The following is a 17,814-nucleotide window of genomic DNA, read 5'->3' on the forward strand; positions in this document are numbered from 1 at the left end:
TTACAAATATGTGCATGATTGTCACGCCCCAGACCCGGTGTCTGTGGATTTTAAGCACCTGACCCCGAATCTGAGGTGTGAGTGTTACAAAGCAAAATGTAAATAAGCTCTTCCTTCTAGGCTCGTCCAACCCACTTCGGCTCGTCAAAACCTAAGTACTTCTCTGCAAAATGTATTAGAGATGGGTGGGTGAGTAAAACCACGCGCTCAGTGAGTAGATCATGTAATATGCCAGTAAAGCCATGTCATTTTACACACACTAGAAAGTAGTATATCGTATACACATCAATGCACAGCAATTCATCACATCGCATCATCCCTTCTTATTGATTATCCTTCAATTTAGTGATCACCACGGGCACCCTAATGGCCTTCTCTAGCCTTATACCACCGTGTGACACATCCTTACCTCGGCATAACCAATCAAGAAGTTCTTATGTTCCATGACTAGTCAAACAATGGATCCAACACATAATATATATATAAACTCCGCATATTTCGCAAATAGACATGCTTCACTTGAAAATAGAGAGATATTTCGCAAATAGATAAAATTATGCTTTTCCACTATTTTTGTAGCAAATAAAAATATTTGAAACATATTACACAAACCCACTCACCTCGACAATACGAATCGCCTCCTAAAACACCGATCGTAAACCGAGCCTCCTAAAACGAGCCTTCTAGAAATAACCGTTGGATCTAACTCAAACCTCTATGGATAGAAAGAGGACATCAAGACGAATCTGTAGCCTTTCGCGGATCTTGAATCGGAGTTACGGATCAAAAGTTATGATCCGCCAAAGTTTTAGAGAGAGAAAGCTAGAGAGAGAAAATGTAGAGAGAGAGCAGTGAGAGTCTCCAAAACTGGTTCGGAAGAGATTGTGGGCTGAATCCTATATACTAGATAATGCCTCCCGCGCGATGCCGCGGGTTTGTTTACTTGCTCAAATTTATACATTCATTGTACAAATATTTACATAACCAGCAGTGATCTGCAAGCACTGACTTCATTAAAGACTTGAAATAGGAGAAATACACAAAGCAATGGCACAAAATTTGCAAGCCCAATTGCATACATTAAATCAAGCACAACATCTATTTCAAAGAAAAGTTCCAAATTTACCAACTATACCTCAAAAGATTAAACTGAGCAGTAGCAAGTTTGAGACTTTGAGCTAAAACGTATTTCTATTTCTTTTCTTACAGAGTTAACAAAGAAAGAGAGAGTGCTTTGGCGACAGGAGATAAGAGAGCTGTCGAGGCAGAGAGAGGATTCAATCGCCCTTACACCAAGGTAATCGTCACAAACTGTGGCCTGATGCAGTAAAAGAACACTTTTCCAGCCTTTTAAACTGTGCGAACTTAAAAGAACATATACAAAATCAAATTATAGAAACATTGATAACCCTGCATCACTGATCTAGAAACAAACATTGATAAAATGAAAATCTCTCACACTTTAGTTCTAACCTTCAAAACCCAAAAAAAAAAAAAAAAAAAAAAAAAAAAAAAAAAATTATTCTAACCTTGAAAATCTTTCACACTTCAAATTATACCGCACAATTGAGTTCTAACTTTCAACCAAAAAAAAAAAAAAAAAAGACCACTATATGCATCAATTCTTAAATACAATACCTCTTGATTATATTTTTAAAGCATACTCATCCCACTAATGCATTAGTATTATGCAGTTTATGAATTAGTATATACAAAAGGCACCACTATTTTCTGCTATTAGCTTCCTTTTTTTTTTTTTTTTCTTAATGGCTTTACTGTGCGTATATATTCTGTGCTTGAATAGCTTTAGTTCAGAATCTCATATTTGAGAAAAAAATAAGGTTTTACTTTGTGCAATGTTTATACCTTCTCTTGCAATGTTTGCTGCAATCCTTATTGAATAGCTTCACTTAAAACTTGACTGCACAATTTAGTTCTAACCTTGAAAAGCCACAAAAAAAAAAAAAAAAAAAAAAACCTCCACCTCGCAAAAATTGGTTACTCTTGCTCTCTTACTTAAACCATAAAAATTAGTCAAACTACCAAATGTATGAAGAAATCAGAGGCTAAGAACGAATTCAATTTTTGTCATCAGTCACCATTATGCGAGAAACCCTTAATAACATTAACAGTAGAAACAGACTTCAATTCATTAATCACCATTATCTAATTTGTTAATAGTTAGATATGACATTAATAAATCTGCAGAAACACATCTCCTTCAAAGTAACTAACCACAACACAAAAGCAAATGAAGTTTTGAAAAAAAACAAAATAGTAATGTCTGATCACAGTCAAAACAGAACAACACCACTCCAATAATATCTGAACTGAAAAGCCAAGGAAAGCTTGAAAATATGACCTTCACCCATTTTTAGTCATGTCTAATGAGTTTTCATTGTTAGCATCGGAATTCAATCACACAGATTATCTTTTCTCCAAAAATTTGATCTGTGCAGAAGTAAACAATCACAAAATTGAACTAAAATAATTCAATTGGGCTAATCTTACATGCAGTAGGCAATCAGCGGCTTCGCAAGCTCAGTGACTATAACACAGTCCCTCCTCTGTTTCTCCACTTAAATCCCAGGCAGGTACAGAACTAATCACTAAAACGAAGACAACAAATTATTTAATGCATTAGAGAAACAGATCATAATCACACATACAATTAAACCAATAACACATTTCAGTTTCATCGTTTTGTTTTCAAGCCTAAATGTAGAATAGATGGTCACATAAATTGATAAAAAAAAAAATAATGAACAATGAACAATTAATTAACCTAACCACAAAAAAAGCAAAAGGCAACAATCCAAATATCAGAAACTCAAACAGCACTGTTAACTGCTGTTGTTGTGTTTAAGGTGCTTTGAACATTAAGCTTCCATTTACATAATAATATAAGGAGTAAAGAAGAAACCAAACACAGATGAGAGAAAGCTGAAAAAGACCTGTTTACCGCCAAACGATCAACTACCAGTAAAACCGAGCCACTGTTGCCAGCACGTTGAAAGCAGATAAAGCACCCCTTCCAGTTCTGAAAACTACAACAAAACAAATAGAAATGACAATAAGAATCGGGCAAGATAATCACCAACATCCACAATCACAAAAACAAGACATGTTTATTAATGAATCAAAATTAAATAAAAAATAAGAAAATGCAAGTAATAAAAAATAGAAACCATATAACTAAAAAACCCTTTAATCTAACAATAAAAATATACAATAAATTTCAAATGCACTTAATTTATCCAAAGCTGAACAGTATAAGAGAACCCTAAAACCTACACAAAACTCTTAACGATAATTATGTGTCTATGAATCAAGTTCCTGATGAAGTTACAGAAAGGGAATTAAATTGGACTTATTTAAACTGACCAAACTCAATAAAATTCAAAATATTTAAGACATCGAACATATACTCTGATTTCAATTCGACACAAATTTTGAATTTCCACAGAAAATGCTAGATTTATATGATACCGAAATTCAAATTTCACCTTCGCACTATCGACGGAGACAAAGCTAATGGGCTGTCAAAGAGTCACGATCAGAGTTGCGGACTCAACGTATCTCTTTCCCTTAACAGAAAACCAGAAAACCAGTAGAGATAACTCTATGTTTGTGGGCACTCACTGCAATTAACCAAATCCCACAGATTAGACCAATTCAATAAGAAGCATGACCCAAATTTACATCAAAAGCAGAAAAAGAAATTACAGATTAGATTGGGTTAAAAATCACCAAGTGTGAGGTCAGTTTTTAATAATTCAATTCACTTGTCATTTTTTACCACCTTTTTTTATGTGAGGTCAGTTTCACTATAGAAAAAAACCATCTATGATGTTCCCCCTGTATTCTTATTGATTCAACTAAACTGAACTGTCACCAAGTTTTCATAATGGTCAACTTTTATAATCTAAAACTTTGCCTGAAAAATTGAGAAAGTATAAATTTGAAGAACTCAAAACAATCTATGAACTAAACTGTACATCCATAGAAACTAAGTGCCTAAAGCTTACATCAATCTGAAAAAAATCGTAAAAAAACATTGGAAGACAATTAGTTTTACTGGAAGATAATTGAATTATTGAAATTAAGAGTACAAAGTAGATGCTATAGATGAGTAGTGAAAAATTTGAAATTGTGACCGATCAAAAGCATACCTTGAAGTTGTTGTAATTAAGCACCTAGATGTGAAATTGCAGAGCAAACAGAATCTGTAGAAGATAAAAACTGATATCAGATCAAAATTGAGAACAATAGATAATCTAGTAGAAGCCGTAGTACATAAAAATTAATAGAATAATAGGCAAAACAGAGTTTCATTAGAAATCAAGTTTCTTCGGTTGATTTCTACTGTAACTCTATTTTGTCAGATTAATAACAAAATTTCAGTTTCCCAATTCTTGAAAAACAAAAACAAATACTATCCATAAGGAACAAAGTTTTTGAGATCAGAAAGAATAAGAAGTTGTAAACACATGGTTTACAGAGATGAAAAAATTGATCGATCTGGGTAGAAAGATAAAGGTAGATAACATGGTAAACGAAATCAACTGATTTTATGAAAGCTAAATTTTACCAAGATTCTGCTGAGTTGATTGCAATCGATGGATAAGCCTGATATCAGCGAACAGGGGGTGTTGACCTTGATGGAGGTCGAGGCCGGGATCGGAATCGGTAAAGCCTCATAAAAGCAAGAAGAAAATAGCTACCTTTGTTGGTGAATAGAATGAGAATTCGATGCATCGGTTTACCATAGAAAGACATCAAGCCCGATAGGTATAGGTGTATGGTAATTGATCACTACACGTGGAAACTTGGACAAACTGATCAATACGTGTACAAAGCAAGGGCAGAAACGACCTCTCACTGCCGATGAAGGGAGGAAGAGAGAGTGAATGGCAGAGCCGCAAAAAAAAATAAAGTGAGGACAGCACCGTCCTTTCCGGCGTCAATGAACAGGTGTGAACAGTTAGTTTGTCTTTCGTATATCTAGAATGGGTAAATTCCTCCTATGATACCTAAGGTATTGCTACTTGGACATTTTGATACCCGATGTATTAAAGGGGACAGTTTGGTACCTGAAGTTAGACTATGTTTGACACTTTGGTACTTCTGTTAATTTTTCTGTTAAATGTAAGGATAAAATTGACATTTAGAATATATGTATAAAAACATAAGAAAAAAACATGAGTTTGTGGGTTGATTGCCGTTCTTCATAATTTTATAGGTATGAATTAATGTTTATGAGTTACGTTGAAGGCGAAATATTCGAATTTTATGTAAAAGAAATATAATAATCAGATATTTTTTTGTACTATTCTCTATGAATCCATGATTTTTCCTCCAAAACTTGGATTTTTCCTCCTCTTCATAAACACAATGCGATGATATTATTTGGTATTATTTTAGGTCTTCATCATTTTTTGGGTCATTTAGGAGAAAATGAAAATGAATTAATGCTTTTGGTTTATGTTAAAGTTGACATAATTGAATTTTATGTTTAAAAAAATTTAGTTGTACGAGACTAGTTTCAATGGAGTACTCTCATGGGTGTTCACTATATGATTACTATATTTCTTAAACATAAAATTCGAATATTTCACCTTCAACATAACCCATAAGCATTAATTCATACCTATAAAATTATGAAGAAAATCAACCAACTGTTTGGACCCAAAATGAGCATTTTGGCTTGACAAGGCACGTCTTGGAGAAATTGAGCCAATGTCAGTGGCTCAAACTATATATTGTCGACAAGTTCGAAATATATATATTTAGAGGCTAAATAAAGCCTACTATGGAAGCATGAAAAGTCAACTATAGCACATTTTCCTACTTCGGTTAGGAGAAACCGAGCTAAACAAGGAAGGAGGGGTGGCAGACTGACCAAATGAACTCGAAATGAGCTGAAACTCTGCAGATCCATTCTAGACAGCCCAAGAATCATTTCTTATGAAGAGTGCCAGAGCTAGATTTGAGTGGAAGGCCTTCAAATAATCAGTCCAATTTTCTGCAGAAGCAAAACTGGAAAACTGGACCTGTAAGAGGTCCAGCAGCATTTCCGGCCCAACCACATGGAAATAAATTCTGAAATTTTACCACAACAATCTACATTCATGGTGGATCATTTCATATGAAGAAATCGAAGGTTGAATCTGAGTTCTTAGTGGAGATAAAAATTGAAGGATAAGGGAGCAGAAAATGACTTAAACCTAACAAATTCCATTAAGTGTTTAAGTATTCAAACCTAACATTCCATTAAGTGTTTAAGTGCTCAAACCAAACCCATTATGATTTGTTTTTAAGGCCAAATAGTGTTGCTTGGTAGCCTATAAATAGAGGCTACAACATAGAACAAGATACCAATTCAAACAACAACAACACAAATCAAAACATCTCTAAGATGATCTAAGTTCTCTCTAGAGCAAACCTCTCTAAGAGCAACTCCTCTCCTTCTCTTTCTCTTACCGGTGATCACACTCCTAGTCCTAGTCTTCTCAGAAGCCGACTTTCAGTGCCACCAAACCCTCTGTCAACGTACTTCGGTCCTAGTCTCCTCGGGAGCCGATTGTAGTACCACGACCAAGACCAATTCAAACAACACAAATACAAACATCTCTAAGATGATCTAAGTTCTCTCTAGAGCAAACCTCTCTAAGAGCAACTCCTCTCCTTCTCTTTCTCTTACCGGTGATCACACTCCTAGTCCTAGTCTTCTCAGAAGCCGACTTTCAGTGCCACCAAACCCTCTGTCAACGTACTTCGATCCTAGTCTCCTCGGGAGTCGATTGTAGTACCACGACCAAGACCAATTCATACATCAAAACATCTCTAAGATGATCTAAGTTCTCTCTAGAGCAAACCTCTTTAAGAGCAACTCCTCTCCTTCTCTTTCTCTTATCGGTGATCACACTCCTAGTCCTAGTCTTCTCGGAAGCCGACTTTCAGTGCCACCAAACCCTCTGTCAACGTGCTTCGGTCCTAGTCTCCTCGGGAGCCGACGGTAGTGCCGCGACCACAACGGTTACAGAACCAGCCAAGCAAGGGTAACGCCCTAGCAACCCAGCCAAGCTAAAGTCACGCTTTAGCAAGATCTCAACACTTCTCGGTGATGTCGCTCTGCTCAATCTACAATATTGAGTATCGATTGTGTGAACAAGAAGAAACTACAGCAAAGTCCTTACCACAAGGCATAAAGAATCCCGCGACGAGGTTGGTGCTCTCCTCGTCTACAATCGCTTGATAGAAGTCAGGTCAAGGGACACCCCCGACGACCGCACCCGAACGGTGCTGGCACTCCCGCGCAGAAAAGAGACTGTTGACCAGCTGCAGCAAAATTGGAGCCAAACACCAACAAACTCATGTTTTTTTGTTATGTTTTTATACATATATTCTAAATGTCAATTTTATCCTTACATTTAACAGAAAAATTAACAGAAGTACCAAAGTGTCAAACGGAGTCTAACTTCAAGTACCAAACTGTCCCCTTTAATACATCAGGTATCAAACTGTCCAAGTAGCAATACCTCAGGTACCATAGGAGGAATTTACCCATCTAGAATAGGGAAAGATGGCCAATCAAAAGTTGACATGTGTCAAGATTAAAACCTTCCACCAAGGTGCTTGCACCACTTCTCAAGCATCCACCAATTTTCTTCCTTCCACTTGACACATGGTTCCGACCCATCAAAGGGTAAGGAGCCAATAGTTGTTTGATAGAATGATAGGGTGATCCTAGTTACTATTGTCTATGCTGGTAGAGATACCTCTATGAGTCTTGTGGAAGCTAGTACTTGTGTTCAGTTATTTGTAGTGGATGTCTTGGGATTAGTCATTTAAGTTTCGGAACTATATGCGGATGATCTGTTTGATAGATAAGACTCTGCTGCTGAGAATTAAGAAGAATAAGAAATAGTGATAGTGAATCAACTCGATCTACAGGATTTCATTGAGAAACCTCAGCGGGGTCGAGTCAGTTCCTCTGTAGAAATCACCGGATCAACGTACTTCAGATTCCCCTGGTTTTAGAAAGCTGTTTAGGTTTCACAACAGTGACCAAGATTCATTATGCAATGAAAGAAGACATGAAACTCTGAAATACATTAGATAAAGATTTAGAGAAGATGCACATGATCTAACAGCTACTTTTTGCCTACTTTAGCTGCATATAAAGATAATGCTATCAGAAAATATTCTGTTTCAAACAGTTCAGAAGCAGATTTTGGATTATTTTTCCTTTTCGTTTTCCTGTTTAGTACGTATCGATGTCAAATACAATTAGGATTTCATTCCTTTTGTGGTTGGATGTTTGTTTCTTAACATACAACAATCTGTTCTGAGCATTTCTTACATGTCTATTGTTGAGCAGACAACATTTGACTTCGGATTTTTGGCTCTACTGGCTGTTGGAGGTTCATTGGCTGGTTCACTATTGTGCTTTCTCAATGTAATTTCTCTTTCCATATGTTCTGTATTCTTACTTGAGGAGAAAAAATAAATGCCTTGAGGTCTTCAACTCTGAACATATCAATGTAAGATATGATTACACTATTAACTATAGTTTCTGCTCTTGTTCATACTCATATTACATTCAACTTTGCAGGGTTGTGTTTAATGGGGTAGTTGTGTCAAAGGGCATCACACTGGACAAATGGTTCTGCGACTAGTTGAATCAATTGGTAAACTTTCAGAATTTTCTTTGTATATTGTATCTCCAATATGCTTAGCCATTATCCACTTTCTTTTAGTACGTAATATAGAATTATTATGTAATATACTAAATTGCCCACTTCATTCTTTCCTGACATGGTAAAACTCATTGTCTGCAACCTTTACCTCTTTGATGCAGATATTTATCTTGCTGGAACTGTCATGTTAATATTTGCTATGGGATTATATGGATTATTTATCAATAATGTGCCTAACGATGTGCCTTCCAGCGCTGATCGTTCTTTGAAGGGATCTTCTTTGTTTGGAATGTTTGCTTTGAAGGTAATCTTAATTCCCTTCCCTGCAATTATAATTGGCAAATGTTTCTCAGACCTTCACAGCGATTAACAGATGCTAACAGAATATATTGTTCTCCATTGACATTTGACATTGCTATCCGGCGACCTCTAAATGGAGAACTTCTGATTGAAATACTTGCAATGAGAACTCATAAAAGTTGTCTAGTAGCATATAATTTCTAGACTATAATATCAAGTACACTAAATCTTGCTCTGTGTCATAGGAAGAGGCACAAAGTGAGACAATTATTATGATTAGATCATGTAGGATATGGACTCAAAATCAATGAATATGTTTCCATGGCACTTGCATGGTATTTACAACCTACATTACATCCTTACTGGCATTATTTTCTGGTTTTCTTTCGCCGACAGAATGAAGTCCTTATTTATTTAAAGTGGATATCATTTTTCTTCCCCATTTTTCCTCTCTGAAGTTATGCAAGATTCTCTAGCTGCTTTCGGATAAGAGATGCACTCTTGATATATGTCTTAACAGTGGTTGTGGACATCTCTAGCTGTTTTTTGGCCAATAGATGCTCCGGTTGCTAAGGGCTTGTACACCAAGGTTGACTTTGCTTGGCAGTTGGCAGAACTTGGAAGTCTTTGTTTGGAAGAAGTGGGACTAGGCCATGTGACAAAGTTATTGAGTAGAGGACGTCTTTGGTAGATGATTTTGTAGCAAAGGTCTTTGTTATGTACTGCAGAATAGAGCCAGAGATTTTAAACCTTTTGATCTAGAAAACAGAGAGATAGCAAGTGATGTAATGAAATGGAGAAGATGAATAAACAGACTAGTCTTTTTTCACAGAGAAACTTAGGTGGCAACTATCTAAGCACCTTAAGGAACCAGACGCACATGGAACATTCATACATTCATACACCATGAATGTACCAAATTTCTTCTTTCTATAAGTTAGATTCAAGATCCACTCATGAAAGTTATTCAGATATTGAAGAACCATTATCTTATTGTTCTATGAATATGCATCATCATTCATGTTTTACCGTAGTTTTCTGAAATTAACGAATCCTGTACTGGAAAAGAAAAATCCAATAAGGATAGGTCTGCATGCCATCCTAAATAAGTTCATTGGTGATGACAAAGAGATGGCATTTGGCTTTGCAAACAAAGCATTTAGAGCCTTGATATACAAATTTTATAATCACAATTCATCAATATGATGACAAAGGAAAGATATGTAATCCAGAAAACGAATGCTAATTATTTCTAAACCTCTGAGTTTCCAATAAGCAGTTTTCCTTCAGATGATTCTTCTCAGCTAGCAAAAGTGCGGGAGAAAAAGGTTTGTCGAGGGCCTTCTTATTCTCTAAAACAACTATTGTTTGCTCTAGATGCTACCCCTGCAATCTAAATCCACTCTCTTGGCTTCACGTACTTCTCAATTTGACTCTATACTTTTCACTAACTTCTTAGCCTGCCAGAAGAATAAGAGATGAGAAAAGCAATTCAGGTTAATTTGAGAGGCAAGAAAGCAATCTACAGAAGGAAAACTGTCCAGGTTTCTAGAAAGAAGCAAAAAAAAAAAAACAGTTTCACAGATAAGTTTCAATAAAGATTCATCAGAAGTGGCTAATTATTTATATAGATGTTCTGATTCCCATCACATATTTCTAAGCTGCAGTTCGGACTGCTACTGATGTGAAAACAGAAAACCACCGCACAGACCAGACGCTCAAAAGGCTGAAGAAGATAAAAAGGGAAGGCGTCGAAACTTGTACCTGCTCAAGGGTTAGAAACATGATCACATTCCAAGATCCTAGCCGTCCAAAATTTGGGATGAAGCCCTTCTAAAAGGCCAAAGGTCCCTGCAAAACAACAAATCGTAAATAACAATATGCTTATTATTGGAAGGTAGAAACCTACTCTCTCATAATATAGATACAATGGCATATATACTAATGACATGGAAACTAAACCACCTGCATATTCTTTTTGGATCAACAATTATAATGTAAAAGCTTTCAAATCAACATCTCACTCATAAGGACACATAAATATTTGATTTTGACGCCTTCTGAACTTTATAAATATATTAGGAAATGAAGAATATGCTGAAAGGTACAGGAAGGAATCGTTCATACATCATTCTTCAAAGTTTTAACAAAGCAATCGATTGTATTTTTGTAAGCAGAAGAATCCCCCATCATTCTTGACTTAACCTGAGAAAAGATGAAGAGCACGAATAGATTCTCTAGCTGCTTTCAGTAATGTCCCATCATTTTGTAGCTATTTCGGTAATGGGGTCCGAGAGAGAATCAAATATGAGACTGATGAATTCGTTTTTCAGGTAATTGATGTACACCGAAAGATTTGCAGCCTGCAATTCCTTGATGACGTGAGTTTCTCCCGAGATGAAGGAACTGGCGGACTGAATAACCGAATTTCTGGAGACATTTACTGCATCTGCAAACTTCTTGATCTCTTCAATTGATTGCTTTGGTGTAGCACCTATTTCCTCCTTAATGTTGTACACCCTTGTGTATGCTTTCTCATCAGCGAATTTAAACAAGACTGAAGTGTCATCTGATTTGATCATGACCTTTTGAGTCGATTGCTTGTCGAGTGTGGCATTTTTCAAGGCAGAGGTTACGGTACCAACAATGTCCAGACCCGCCTTTGATGCTAGGTACAGTGCATTCTGAGAACATAGGTTATATTTATTGTTCAGATCAAACATTGTTGTGCAACAATGAGATCAGAGACTAGTTAACAACTTTGAATAATCAGAGCTTGAACAAGAGAATGACATGAAGTCACATAGAAGTAAAAGTTTTGATCTCAATTGGTAAAACTATTAATTAAGTGCAACCTTCTTCAGCATTAACAAATATGAGGGATGTTTTCTGCTAACAGACATGTGCCGTTATCCCAAATTATCAAGAGCAATGACAGCTATGCACTAGAAACCAGGACTACTTAACTAAAGACCAGTCAGAAAGATTTCACATATGAATAGATATTATAGATATATTACCACATCAACTGGTGAGCCAATGCAGACGGCAAAGAAACCTGCCCCCAGACCAGCAAAAAGATGAGTGACAACATTGTCCTTAAACCCGGGAATTTTCAAAAGTGTCTGTAGAAATTTTACACATTAAAAATTGAGTAATAAGAGTTTCACTTCAAAAGGGAATGATGACCATTCGTGATGAGTTTACCTGCTTCACTTGATCATAACTGGCTAGTCCAGCAGCATTAATGATAGCATTACGTGCAATGTTAGGTCCAATTCCAGTCCAGAGATCCCAACTCCCTCCTGATTTTTTTTTGCAAAGTACCCATTTTAAAAAGTCAGAAAAAGAACAATTCAATGGTGCTCCCTGAAAATTTTTTTAAGGGGAAAAAAAAATTCCAGTATCAATGCACAACCTGTCTCAAAATGGTGGAATACGCATTTAGTGCGCCAGAATAGCACCTTGGTGCGCCTGGTGGTGGTTTTCCCTCAGCTTGAAGTCTTAACTTTTACAAGATCAGTTGGATTTGCCACTGTGATTGCTAGAGCGCCTGTTCATAAGAAAAGTACCCACTTACATTAAATCAAACAGCAAAGAACACGGCATAAGTGCAAATATTACCACCAATCTTTCCATCTGGGAAATGAAGGGGAAAAAAAAAATCCAACTTCCAGCCAAATCAATGATAAGCCACCACTAATATAGTTTTCTTCTTTCCTAAAACTAGCACAAATAAACTGTAAATCCATTAGCATCCACAACCATGTTTAGCCTGCTCACCAGTATTTAATGCAGCAAGAATTTTCTTTGTTAAAGGAACATCTCCGATAAAGTCATTGCTCACATACAAGGTCTCAACCTGTCAAGCACACGATTCATACACTAGTATTAGATACCAATAAGTTAATGCCAGAAAGTATATATGAACTTAAATAATTAATCTCATCCAATAGTTCACTAGATATATATGTTCAGCCAACTCATTTAGAGTTCAGGACTTAGTCATATAGCAGTCTGCAATTGATTTCAATATCAAGAATTTACATTGTACAATAGTTTGGCACAACATAGATCTAGCCTAGCCATCTGTTCTTCCAAGAACCATCTGTTGATCAGTTTCACCAACCTGGAACAAGAGCATTTCAGAGCACCTCTACATATGATCTACTTGACACACAAAAGTTTGTAAAATGGCTACGTCATTCAAACTGAAGCAACCTGAAGGCAAAGATCTTCCTGCTTGAACATGAGCTTAAACTGCCTTGAAAAATCAATTCAAGATTGGCCTTAACCTCACAAATCTGAGCTTGTTTCAGCTATGCCATATCATCCGTCGGGTATCACCAGTGTTTCTATCCAAAGAAGTCGGATTTGATGGTTATGAGTTGCTTTGGAGTACAACAAGTGTACAGGACTAAAATCCACAATACTGCTTCGTAGCACACATTTTCTCTTAATTTGCTGCAAAAGGATAAGGAAGAGTTGGATTACATATGTAGTACATAATTCCTATCTGGACAAGGATAGCAAAAATGTAATGATGAATCACAAGGTTATACCTTTTCATGCAGCACTTTGAATGCCACTTCAAACTCACAAACTGAAAGCTTCTTCTTTTTTTTTTGAAAGGGAACCTGTTGGCTTGGCACCAAGATAGAATCAAGTCCTGGATTTTCCTGCAGACCACAGGAAAATAGTCTGATACTATATATTGCAGCCCAAACGATGCTGCGGGTATATTGTCGATATGGTTCAGCTTAAGAAAAACAAAACTTAACAATTACCAAAAGCAAGCTAGAAGAGAGCTTCCTCACAAAGACCCCCTTGCCCTTGAACCTTCCAGCCCGAATGATCAACACAGTTCCAGGGGTAATGCTTGCGGTTAGTATAGGTAATGTATCTGTTTAATATAGGGATGCACCAAAACATTAGGAGCATAAAAAATCTAAATGGAAGAAAAGATAGTTTATATGAAAGGATCTCATTGTTTTCTACACGGCCAGCCATCTGGCTGTAGTCGATCAAATAGAAACAATGAAGTGGAATTGAGGGAGATGGGCACAGTCTGCATACCTGCACTTTGATTTGGAGGTGGTTTTCTGAGGGTTGGATATCTTGAATTCTTGCTGTGAGCATTGTTACTATTATCTGTAAACAATTTCAACAAATGTAATTTAACTTGATATTCAATTCTGGGCAGCCTATCCAATTTTATTTTGTTTCTTGTTAATATCTAACAGAAGTTACTTAGAGCTATCTTCAATAAACAAAGAAAATGTTATACAGATTACAGCCTACTAAATAGTTGTAAAAATCTTCGACCAGTTTCTTTATTCTGACTTCTTACTAACTAAATAAAGAGTTAGCAAACTTTGGCACATTAAATTTTGTATACAAATGGCTTCAGTGTTAGTGTAAGTAGTAACCAGAGGCCATAAATGGTTAGAACTTGAGGTAGAGACTCAGAATATAAGCATTTGTAGAGCACATGTATAAGCATGAAAGAAGAATGTTAAATCTCTTTTCACACTCATACACAGATAAATGGAGAGAGAAGAGCATTACCTGTTTAAACATCCATTCCTTGTCTGGGCAGAATTTGAACAGTGATTCCTGCAACCACATTGAAACTATGAGAAATTGACTCCATTTGGCCCCGTTAAAAGAAACATTACCTTGAAAATAATCAAATACAATCAATGCAGATGTTGATACATAAAAAAGCACACAGCAGAGCAAATTCCAGTTATGCAAGAACCAAAAAGCTTACGATTTTTTTTTTTTTTTTGAGCTTCAATATTTGAATATACCAATATTAATTTTTTGCAATCAACCGCCATTGGCCTCCACACAATTCCACGCACAAACTCATTTAGGTAGATCAAATTAAAGTCTTAAGCAAATCCCAATTACAAAAAAACAATGACCAATTATTTAGCTAGTTCTCTATATTTTGATTATTACTTAAAGCGGCTTGCCTAATCTTACAGGATACTCATAATTGAAACCCAACTCATGAGGTGCATCACATCCTGTATTATTTGGATAATACTTGTGGCAACCAATAACTGAATGGCAATGATTAGCTATATCATGGCAACCAATACCTGTATATAGTGATGAGTAATTGCGAACATAGATATCAACATTACATGCAGACAAAAAAAAAAAAAAAAACAGAAAAATCTGTCTATGAAATTTACCAGTTTCCATAAATTTCAGCAGAGAAGCTGTAACAAAATGTAATTTGAAAGCAGAAATTTAGCAAACTCATAAGCAATTGCTTTACTAATCCAGAATGCAAGCAATAAACAGAACCGAGAACACACAACGCCAGAAGAAGTGGTAGCTTCCTTGAGCAGGCGTACCTGGAATGTAAGCTTTGACGAACTTCTTGCCGAGGATGAAGGATTTGTTGTTTAGAGAAGCTGCCCTATGATACTGGTATAGAGACTTAGAGTGATAGGATGGAAGAGGTGTGATTGAAGTAGTTGCCCTTCCTCAACGCTTTTTCTGAGGCATCTTTAGGAAGGGCACCTATGAAAACTTCAGACCCATGAGGAGGAAGCAAAATATGAAAGATACGGAACAACAAAGTAGAGAAGCAAAATACGAAAGATTAGGGTATGCAGACTAAGGAGAATCATTCACTCTACATACCTCAGTTAGTTTGTTTCAATACTGCGGTCATCCTCTCTCTGAAAATCCATAGGCCACAAAATGAATAACAATCTCAACAACACCTGCATGACCCAAATTCAAAATCAGTGACATGCAAAGATACAGAATGAGTTTGAAGAAATTCTCTGAAAAAAAAAAAAAAAAAACCGAATATCTGTTAAGGGAACAACCTCTGACTCTCGCTCTCTATCAATCCAACAACTCTCTCGACCTCTCTGTCTCTCTTTTTGCGAGGAGAATAACCCTCTCAAATTCTTCTCTTTCCTTTCTTCCCATGTTCTCTTCTCTTTCTTATTTTTTCAGTGTCGGCAGAACCCACCCAGCAATTCAGCAAATGAGGCAGTGGGGGAAAGAAAACGTTTGGGGGGATCAGAAAATCGCCCAAAAATGCAGGAGGTGAAATTGTCTCATCACTTAGCACGGCACTGTTCATCCAGCGCCCGTGCTTTAGAATATAGAATTGTAGTGAAAGATGCCTTGTTTCAACGCAAAAGTTCAAGAAACGAGGAATGCTTGCCCATGAACCCTTAGAGCTAGAACAGAAGTAATCTTCTGCAACTGGACACATATCTGTAGGCACATATTTATCTTGCAGCTGGTGTGTCACATAGCTTCAAAATTCAATAAAAAAGCAGTTTGGTCAATGATAGAAACAAATCTAAATGCTTACTGGAATGCTTAGAAAAGAAAAGCAGTAGCTTTAGCAGTGTCTGGTAAAATGAGCAGAGTTCTTCAAGCTCTAGCAGATGGAACAAAACTTGTTTTCAAACAAAATATTCTCTCTCCATTGAGCTCGAGAGTGAGAAGGAGGAGCCAGAAAGTATTCTTGTCACTGGTTTATATAAGCAAAATGAGGCATACAAAACAAATTTTTCAAACAACTAGTATAATTATAGTGATATGAATATTGACCGATTCATAAAAGAGGAAGAGGAAAGAGTTACCAGAGATGTATGGAAGATGAGAAATCTTAGGCCACTCTGGGCCGCTCTCCGCGGTGCATCTTTCGCTCAAAAGGGGACAATCGGAGATCTGTAGCGAAACTAATTTGGTGAGGCGTTGCATAGCTTGGACGGAAGGTAGATACATCAGATTCTTGCAACTCAAAATTTCTAAGGAGAGAAGAGATGCAAGGTTTCCCAACCATTCTGGAATAGCCTCCACCCCCTCAAAGTCAAATATCCACAAAAGGGTCAAAGACGTCAAGTGTTGAATTTGTTCAGGCAGAGACTTGAGCTTCGGCCACCCGTAGATATATAATGCTTCAAGTTGTGGTAGAACCTGAAGAGCCGGGAATGAATCCAGCTCATTCCAAAACGGACCAATGGTCAAGTACTTGAGACGGGTGAATACGTGTGGGGATGCCATTGCTAAACCACTGGGTAGACATGTTAATCTGGAACAATAAGTAATCCTCAACTCACGGAGGGATGTGAGCTTGTCTAAACTTGGAATAGTCTCTAGATTAGGACACTCTCTTATTGTCAACTTCTCAAGAGAGACGAGGATTTGAAGAAAGGCACAAAATTGCTGCTCAATTTGTGTACTTTGACATCCGTCAATTCCCAATCGACGGAGGGATGTGAAGCCGCCGTGTAAAATTGGAAGAGACTCTAGATTACTTACAGCCAAGTCTTGGAGGGTTGTACTGAGACTGCCAATTGGAAAGGATGTTACCTTAGGGCACTCTGTTACTCTCAACTCAACGAGAGAGGTGCAGCAGCCTAGTCCACTCGGTAGGCTTGATAATTCAGGACACTGCTGAAGCACCAGTTCACCAAGGGACGGGAGGCCCTCAGATGGAATTGGAATGGACTCTAGACTGGAGCAAGCTATTATCTGCAACACCTCGAGAGAGAGTGGGAGTGGCCCATCAGATAAATACCTCAACTTAGGGCAACTCAAAATTATCAGTTGCTGAAGAGATGAGCAGCAGTCAAATCCATGGGGAGCAATGCAACTTAACTCCGGACAGTTACTTATATACAAAGTTGCAAGAATCTTATTTCTTAACGTCCCTTCCGGAAGACTAGTAAGTTCCTTGACACCACTTATACCTAGATAAGTGAGAGTAGTCAGCTTATTGCTTAAAATACTTGCTATAGGCATACCACTTTCCACTCCTTCT

At 37.0% G+C, this 17,814-nt stretch overlaps 2 long non-coding RNA genes across 5 annotated transcripts; one reads left to right on the forward strand and one right to left on the reverse strand.

Annotated features, from left to right (window-relative positions):
• On the reverse strand, positions 1-5,003 carry LOC133717047 (uncharacterized). 4 transcript variants are annotated; one of them, XR_009849375.1, is made up of 7 exons: positions 4,592-5,003; positions 4,173-4,226; positions 3,507-3,587; positions 2,955-3,047; positions 2,512-2,609; positions 621-1,364; positions 1-163 (listed from the first exon to the last, which is right to left on the reverse strand). It is a non-coding gene; the product is annotated as an uncharacterized LOC133717047 (long non-coding RNA). The 4 variants fall into 4 exon arrangements; XR_009849376.1 differs by having other exon boundaries at positions 2-163; positions 621-1,355; positions 3,507-3,641; XR_009849373.1 differs by having other exon boundaries at positions 3-163; positions 3,507-3,641.
• Positions 5,004-8,048: 3,045 nt separating this feature from the next.
• On the forward strand, positions 8,049-9,892 carry LOC133714327 (uncharacterized). Its single transcript, XR_009848595.1, has 3 exons — positions 8,049-8,546; positions 8,618-8,693; positions 8,864-9,892. It is a non-coding gene; the product is annotated as an uncharacterized LOC133714327 (long non-coding RNA).
• Positions 9,893-17,814: the final 7,922 nt, after the last annotated feature.

Source organism: Rosa rugosa, chromosome 6 (assembly GCF_958449725.1).
Source record: "Rosa rugosa chromosome 6, drRosRugo1.1, whole genome shotgun sequence".
In the NCBI taxonomy this organism is placed as follows: Eukaryota; Viridiplantae; Streptophyta; class Magnoliopsida; order Rosales; family Rosaceae; genus Rosa; species Rosa rugosa.